Source organism: Coregonus clupeaformis, chromosome 6, assembly GCF_020615455.1.
Source record: "Coregonus clupeaformis isolate EN_2021a chromosome 6, ASM2061545v1, whole genome shotgun sequence".
Taxonomy (NCBI): Eukaryota; Metazoa; Chordata; class Actinopteri; order Salmoniformes; family Salmonidae; genus Coregonus; species Coregonus clupeaformis.
Genome location: NC_059197.1, coordinates 32,939,665 through 32,948,095, shown reverse-complemented (window position 1 = coordinate 32,948,095; position 8,431 = coordinate 32,939,665).

Sequence of the window (8,431 nt, the reverse complement as noted above, 5' to 3'; positions counted from 1 at the left end):
ACAGGGCTGCGGTATTAAATCCACCCAGCTGTTGCCGTGGTGATTTGCTTTTTCTTGAAACCATAAACATCCAGACGGAGCGACACGCTGCCCTTTGAGCGTGACCAGTGTGCTTCAGCCAGTGTGTGTTTGTGTGTGTGTGTGTGTGTGTGTGTGTGTTGGAGTGCTCCAAAGGGCATCTATTGAGCACTCCTCTTCAGGCAGGTATCTGATTGGCTGATGTAAGGCACACACAGGTCTAAGAGATCATTCATCTCTGTTAAGCTCCATTAACAACAAGGCCAGTGTTAGAGCTAACAGTCAGATTAGCCCATCAAGGTTCTAATCTAGAACATTGTTCAACATTAACACACATAGACTATCAGTGGGGACCCTAGGGCCACAGTGAACTCCCCAAACCTCAGATATGACTTCAAAAAAACTATCTGTAGAATCATTTAAACCCAACCAAATGCTGCTACATGCACTGGACAAATTACATTAACAGGTAATGGAACTGTACTGCAGTACAGTGAACGTTATTGAGTCTCGTGGGAGGTCTCTACCCCTAATTGTGTGGTAAATGTTTGTTCTTTGCCTATTTAGAGGTGGTTTGGTCCAGTTTCTACATTAATAATTGATTTAGGATCAGGTTTCCTACCCTGGTTCTTTGACCTTCACTAAGTAAGCTTACTGAAACACCTAACCCTGGACCAGAGAATGAGAGTTGTAAACCTACTTGGGGGTGTAAAGAAATGATAAATAATTTACATGTTCCAATAAGTCCCCTATAGAATGAAGTCCCTCTCCTCCTTCTCCGGAACTGATGATCAGAGCTTGTTGTGACCTGTAGACCTGCCATTGGCTCGGTCTCCCCAAGCTATCTACTGGAGGAAGAAGAGGGATAAAGAAGCTCCCTGAGGTGGAACACACACACACACACACACACAAGCACACACACCTCATGCTATATTTTGGCTCACTGTCCGGTGTGTGCATTGTTTACCAACAGTAATAGTGAGTGTGGATTGTGATCGATAGGCAGGGTGGCCTCAGCGCTGTGTCTCAGCCTGAACAGCTACAGCCCCACAGGCCTTCTCCAGATAGGAAGAGATGTGTGTGTGTGTGTGTGTGCGGGGTGTGTCGGGGGTGAGGGTGAGCGAGGTGGTGGGAGTGGTGTTAAAAGCCTGTTTAATCCAGTAGCACCGTCTCTCCTCTTCATTCCCCCCTCCCATCTCTCCTCCCTCTTCATTTCCCCCCTCCCATCCTCTCTCTCCCTCCTTCATTCCCACCCTCCCATCCTCTCCCTCCTTCATTTCCCCCTCCCGTCCTCTCTCTCCCTCCTTCATTCCCCCCTCCCATCACTCTCTCTCCCTCCTTTGTTTTCCCCCCCTCCCATCCTCTCTCCCTCCTTATTTCCCCACCCACCCCCCTCTCCATCCTCTCTCTCCCTCCTTCATTTCCCCCCTCCCATCACTCTCTCTCCCTCCTTCCCCCCTCCATCCTCTCTCTCCCTCCCCTTCATTTTCCCCCTCCCATCTCCTCTCTCCCTCCTTCATACCCCTCCCCCTCCCATCCTCTCTCTCCCTCCTATTCCCCCTCCCATCTCTCTCTCCCTCTTCGTTTCCCCACTCCCATCCTCTCTCTCCCTCCTTCATTCCCCCTCCCATCCTCTCTCTCTCCCTCCTTCTTTCCCCCCCTCCCATCCTCTCTCTCTCCCTCCTTCATTTCCCCCTCCCATCCCTCTCTCTCCCTCCTTCGGCTTCCCCCTCCCATCCTCTCTCTCTCCTCCTTCATTTTCCCCCCTCCCATCCTCCTCTCTCCCTCCTTCTTCCCCCATTCTCTCTCCCTCCCTTCTTTGGAGCCCGTCATCTTCTTTGACCCCCCCTCTTCCAAATCAAATCAAATCAAACGTATTGGTCACATACACATGTTTAGCAGATGTTATTGTGAGTGTAGCAAAATGCTTGTAGCTTCTAGTTCGACAGTGCAGCAATATCTTAGCAAGTAATATCTAACAATTCCACAACAAATACCCATTACAAAAAATCTAAGTAAAGAGAATGGAATAAGAATATATAAATATATGGATGAGCAATGTCATTATCAGAGTGTCATCCTTCTGCCAAATGCAAGATATTCGTAAACATTATTTAAGTGGCATTATTAAAGTGACTAGTTTCCATTTATTAAAGTGGCCAGCGCGGTGTATCTTGTGTGTCCATGTAAATAGCCAGTTTTTTTAAATGTATTGTTTGTATTTTACGTATATATTTCCCTATCACACTTTTCATCCTTCTACTAAATATGCTTTCCTGCAACCCGCCTCACTCAATGTAGAATGGATTCATTATTGTTTACTCACCTTTATCTAGAATCCCCAGTTGAAACTAGCCAGCCAGCTAACTAGCTTCTTGCTATTAGCCACCGTTAGCGGTTTTCACCCAGAACATCAGATTTTCTGCCGGAATAACTGAATCACTGGAGCCTTAACTCCGGATATAGCTAGCCGCCAACTCGAATGGATGTCGAATGGATGTTGCTGTAGGCTAATCACCCACTGCCCCTCTTAGACCAGTTAACCGCTTGGGCCTTGAGCTAGTCCGGCTATCTACCTCTCTGTCTGCCCGGGCGGGAGTAGCCAGCTAGCCAGCTAACTAGCTATTGCTTTGCCACCGTTAGTGGCTTTTTCTCCAGTGTCCGTGGCCTGCACTACCTACCCGTCCAGCTCTAGCCCTGGACTATTATCGGCTCGGTCTGCACTGTCTGCACAGCGAGTTATCGACCCAGAACTATCGGATTTTCTGCCGGAATCACTGAATCACTGGACCTTTAACACTGGATAATGCGCAACCCCTAGCTTTAAGCTTTATGCAGCAAATGAGCGTTGTTGTTGGCTAATCAGCCTTGAAGCCCAGCCTTGAGTCAAGCACATCTCCTGGCTATCTACTCTCTGTCAACGGACGGTACCTCCTAGTGCGACACGGAGGCCTGCGATCCGTGGCTGGTCTGCGCGGCGTAATCGTCTGTGGTTTCAACAGGCTTCCCACGTTGCGGCGACCACGAGATCCATCTCTTCTATCCCTGGCCCGCTTCCGCACCGCAAACTACAACCATACTTCCCGCTGCGCTGTGCTGCCCAGCTCGAGCTGCTCTCGGACTCACAATTGCGTTCCACCGGGCTTACGATCACTCAGCTGCACAGCTGGTGCCCGCTGGACTTGTTCCTTTACACGGTACCCTGTCCTGTTTATTCTGTTTAGCCTCAGCCCAAACTTTATACGCCATTATCAGTTGTTGTCTTAGCTCTCTCTACTAACACCTGTGATTGCTTTATGCCTCTTACCCATGTCAATATGCCTTGCCCTATTGCTGTTCCAGTTAGTTCTTATTATACAATTTCACTGTAGAACCCCAAGTCCCTCTCAAACTGCTTCAAATAGTTCCTTTGTTCCAACCCCCATACACGCCCCAGAATGGCTCATATCGGTGCCTCCAGGATGCTCTCTCTTTCATTGTTACCCAACGCTTGGTTTACCTCCACTGTACTGATATCCTTCCATATCCTTGTCTGTACATAATGCCCTGAATCTTTTCTACAGCGCCCGGAAATCTGCCCCCCTTTATTCTCTGTACCCAACGCACTAGAAGACCAGTTTTTAAAGCCTTTAGCGTATCCTTATTCTAGTCCTCCTCTGTTCTCTCTGGTGATGTAGAGGCTAACCCAGGCCCTGCAGCCCCTAGTATCTCTCCTACTCCCCCAGGAGCTATCATTTGTTGACTTCTGTAACCGTAAAAGCCTTGGATTTTCTGCACGTTAACATCAGAAACCTCCTTCCTAAGTTTGAGTTATTCACTGCGTTAGCACACTCCGCCAACCCTGATGTTCTAGCAGTGTCTGAATCCTGGCTTAGGAAGCCACCAAAAATTCTGAAATTTCCATCCCCAACCACAACATTTTCCGTCTAGATAGATCTGCCAAAGGGGGTGGAGTTGCAATCTACTGTAGAGATAGCCTGCAGAGCTCTTATCATACTATCCAGGTCTGTGGCCAAACAGTTTGAGCTTCTACTTCTAAAAATCCACCTTTCCAGAAATAAGTCTCTCACTGTTTGCCACTTGCTACAGACCCCCCTCAGCTCCTGATACCATATGTGAATTGATTGACCCCCATTGATCCTCTCAGAGTTCGTACTGCTTGGTGACCTAAATTGGGATATGCTTAACACCCCGGCCATCCTACAATCCAAACTAGATGCCCTCAATCTCCCTCACTAATTATCATCGAACCTACCAGGTACAACCTAAATCCATAAACATGGGTACCCTCATAGATATCATCCTGACTAACTTACCTCTCTAAACACACCTCCGCTGTCTTCAACCAGGATTCTCAGCGATCACTGCCTTATTGCCTGCGTCCGTACGGGTCCCACGGTCAAGCGACCACCCCTCATCACTGTCAAACGCTCCCTAAAACACTTTAGAAAGCAGGCCTTCCTTATTGACCTGGCCCAGGTATCCTGGATGGATATAGATCTCATTCCGTCAGTAGAGGATGCCTTGTTGTCCTTTAAAATAATTTCCTCTCAATCTTAAATAAACATGCCCCATTCAAAAAAGACAGAACTAAGAACAGATATAGCCCCTGGTTCTCCTCAGACTTGACTGCCCTTGACCAGCACAAAAAACATCCTGTGGCGTATTGCATTAGCATCAAATAGCCCCGCGATATGCACATTTTCAGGGAAGTTCGGAAGCAATATACACAACAGTTAGGAAAGCAAAGGCAAACTTTTTCAAGCAGAAATGTGCATCCTGTAGCACTAACTCCAAAAAGTTTTGGGACACTGTAAAGTCCATGCAGAATAAGAGCACCTCCTCCCAGCTGCCCACTGCACGAGGCTAGAAAACACTATCACCACCGATAAATCTACAATAATCGAGAATTTCAACAAGCATTTTGCTACGGCTGGCCATACTTTCCACCTGAATACCACTACCCCGGCCACCAGCTCTGCACCCTCCCCCCCCCCACCCCCCTTCTCCTTCAAACAAATTCAGACAGCTGATATTCTGAAAGAGCTGCAAAATCTGGACCCCTACAAACCATCTGGGATAGATATCTGGACCCTTTCTTTCTAAAACGCCGCGAAATTGTCGCAACCCCTATTACTAGCCTGTTCAACCTCTCTTTCACACGTCTGAGATCCCCAGAGGGTGGAAAGCTGCCGCGGTCATCCCCCTCTTCAAGGGGGTGACACTTTAGATCCAAACTGTTACAGACCTATATCCATCCTGCCCTGCCTTTGAAAGTTTTTGAAAGACAAGTTAACAAACAGATCACCGACCATTTCCGAATCCCACCGTACCTTCTCCGCTATGCAATCCGATTTCCAGCTGGTCATGGGTGCACCTCAGCCACGCTCAAGGTCGCTACGCGATATTATAACGCAATCGATAATAGACAGTACTGTGCAGCCGTCTTCATCAACCTGGCCAAGGCTTTCGACTCTGTCAACCACCGCATTCTTATTGGCAGACTAAATAGCCTTGGTTTCTCAAACTACTTCTCAGATAGAGTTCAATGTGTCCAAATCGGAGGAGCCTGTTGTCTGGACTATGGCAGTCTCTATGGTGCCACGGGGTTCAATTCTTGGGCGACTCTTTTCTCTGTGTATATCAATGATGTCGCTCTTGCTGCTGGTGACTCTCAGATCCACCTCTCGCAGACGACACCATAATACATCTGGCCCTTCATTGGACACTGTGTTAACAAACCTCCAAACGAGCTTCAATGCCATACAACACTCCTTCAGTAGCCTCCAACTGCTGTTAAACACTAGTAAACTAAGTGCCTGCTCTTCAATCTAACGCTGCTGGACCCACCCGACTAAATCACTACTCTCGGCGGGTCTGACCTAGAGTATGTAGACAACTACAAATACCTAGGTGTCTGGTTAGACTGTAAACTCTCCTTCCAGACTCACATTAAGAATCTCCAATCCAAAGTTAAATCTAGAATCGGCTTCCTATTTCGCACAAAGCCTCCTTCACTCATGCTTCCAAACATGCCCTCGTAAAACTGACTCATCCTACCAATCCTTGACTTCGGCGATGTCATTTACATAATAGCCTCCAACACTCTACTCAGCAAATTGGATGTAGTCTATCACAGTGCCATCCGTTTTGTCACCCAAAGCCCCATATACTACCCACCACTGTGACCTGTGCGCTCTTGTTGGCTGGTCCTCACTACATATTACGTCGCCAAACCCACTGGCTCCAGGCCATCTATAAATCACTGCTAGGCAAATCCCCGCCTTATCTTAGCTCATTGGTCACCATAGCAACACCCACCCGTAGTATGTGCTCCAGCAGGTATATCTCACTGGTCATCCCCAAAGCCAACACCTCCTTTGGCCGCCATTCCATCCAGTTCTCTGCTGCCAATGACTGGAGCGCATTGCAAAAATCTCTGAAGCTGGAGACTTATCTCCCTCACTAACTTTAAGCATCAGTTGTCAGACACCTTACGATCCCACTGCACCTGTACACAACCCATCTGAAATTAGCCCACCCAGCTACCTCATCCCCATATTGTTATTTATTTTGCTAATTTGCACCCCAAGTATCTCTATTTGCACATCATCTCTTGCACATCTATCATTCCAGTGTTAATACTAATTATAATTATTTTTGCACTATAGCCTATTTATTGCCTTACCTCCATAACTTGCTACATTTGCACACACTGTATATATATTTTCTGTTGTATTTTTGACTTTATGTTTTGTTTTACCCCATATGTAACTCTGTGTTGTTGGTTTTTATCGCTCTGCTTTGCTTTATCTTGCCTACGTCGCAGTTGTAAATGAGAACTTGTTTTCAACTGGCTTACCTGGTTAAATAAAGGTGAAATAAAAAAAATATTAAAAAAATAAATGTAGGCAGCATCCTCTCTGTGCTAGTGATGGCTGTTTAACAGTCTGATGGCCTTGAGATAGAAGCTGTTTTCATTCTCTCAGTCCCAGCTTTGATGCACCTGTACTGACCTCGCCTTGTGGATGATAGCGGGGTGAACAGGCAGTGGCTCGGGTGGTTGATGTCCTTGATGATCTTTTTGGCCTTCCTGTGACATCGGGTGCTGTAGGTGTCCTGGAGGGCAGGTGTTTGCCCCCGGTGATGCGTTGTGCGGACCGCACCACCCTCTGGACAGCCCTGCGGTTGTGGGCGGTGCAGTTGCCTACCAGGCGGTGATACAGCCCGACAGGATGCTCTCAATTGTGCATCTGTAAAACTTTGTGGGGTTTTAGGTGACAGACCAAATTTCTTCACCTCTGAGGTTGAAGAGGCAGCTGTTGCACCTTTTTCACCACACTGTCTGTGTGGGTGGACCATTTCAGTTTGTCAGTGATACGTACGCCAGGAACTTAAAACTTTCCACCTTGTCCACTGCTGTCCCGTCGATGTGGATAGGGGGGTACTCCCTCTGCTGTTTCATGAAGTCCACGATCATCTCCTTTGTTTTGTTGGCGTTGAGTGAGAGGTTATTTTCCTGACACCACACTCCGGGAGCCCTCACCTCCCTCCCTGTAGGCGGTCTCGTCGTTGTTGGTAATCAAGCCTACCACTGTTGTGTTGTCTGCAAACTTGATGATTGAGTTGGAGGCTTGCATGGCTACACAGTCATGGGTGAACAGGGAGTACAGGAGGGGCTGAGCACACACCCTTGTGGGATCAGCGAAGTGGAGATGTTGTTTCCTACCTTCACCACCTGGGGGTGGCCCGTCAGAAGTCCAGGACCTAATTGCACACAGCCGGGGTTGAGGCGAAGGGCTTCAAGCTTAATGATGAGCTTGGAGGGTACTATGGTGTTGAATGCTAAGCTATAGTCAATGAACAGCCTTCTTACATAGGTATTCCTCTTGTCCAGATGGGATAGGGCAGTGTGCAGTGTGATGGAAATTGCATCGTCTGTGGATCTATTGGGGAGGTAAGCAAATTGAAGTGGGTCTGGGTGACGGTAAGGTGGAGTGATATGATCCTTGACTAGTCTCTCAAAGCACTTCATGATGACAGAAGTGAGTGCTGCGGGCGATAGTCATTTAGTTCAGTTACCTTTGCATTCTTGGGTACAGGAACAATGGTGGCCATCTTGAAGCATGTGGGGACAGCAGACTGGGATAGGGAGAGATTGAATATTACTCCTGAGTGGCGCAGTGGTCTAAGGCACTGCATCGCGGTGTAACTGTGCCATAGAGATCTGGTTGAATCCAGGCTCTGTCGCCGCCGGCCGCGGCCGGGAGACTCATGGGCAGCGCCCTTGGCCCAGCGTCGTCCAGGGTAGGGGAGGGAATGGCCGGCAGGGATGTAGCTCATTTGATAGAGCATTGCGTTTGCAGCGCCAGGGTTGTGGGTTCGATTCCCACGGGGGCCAGTATAAAAAATA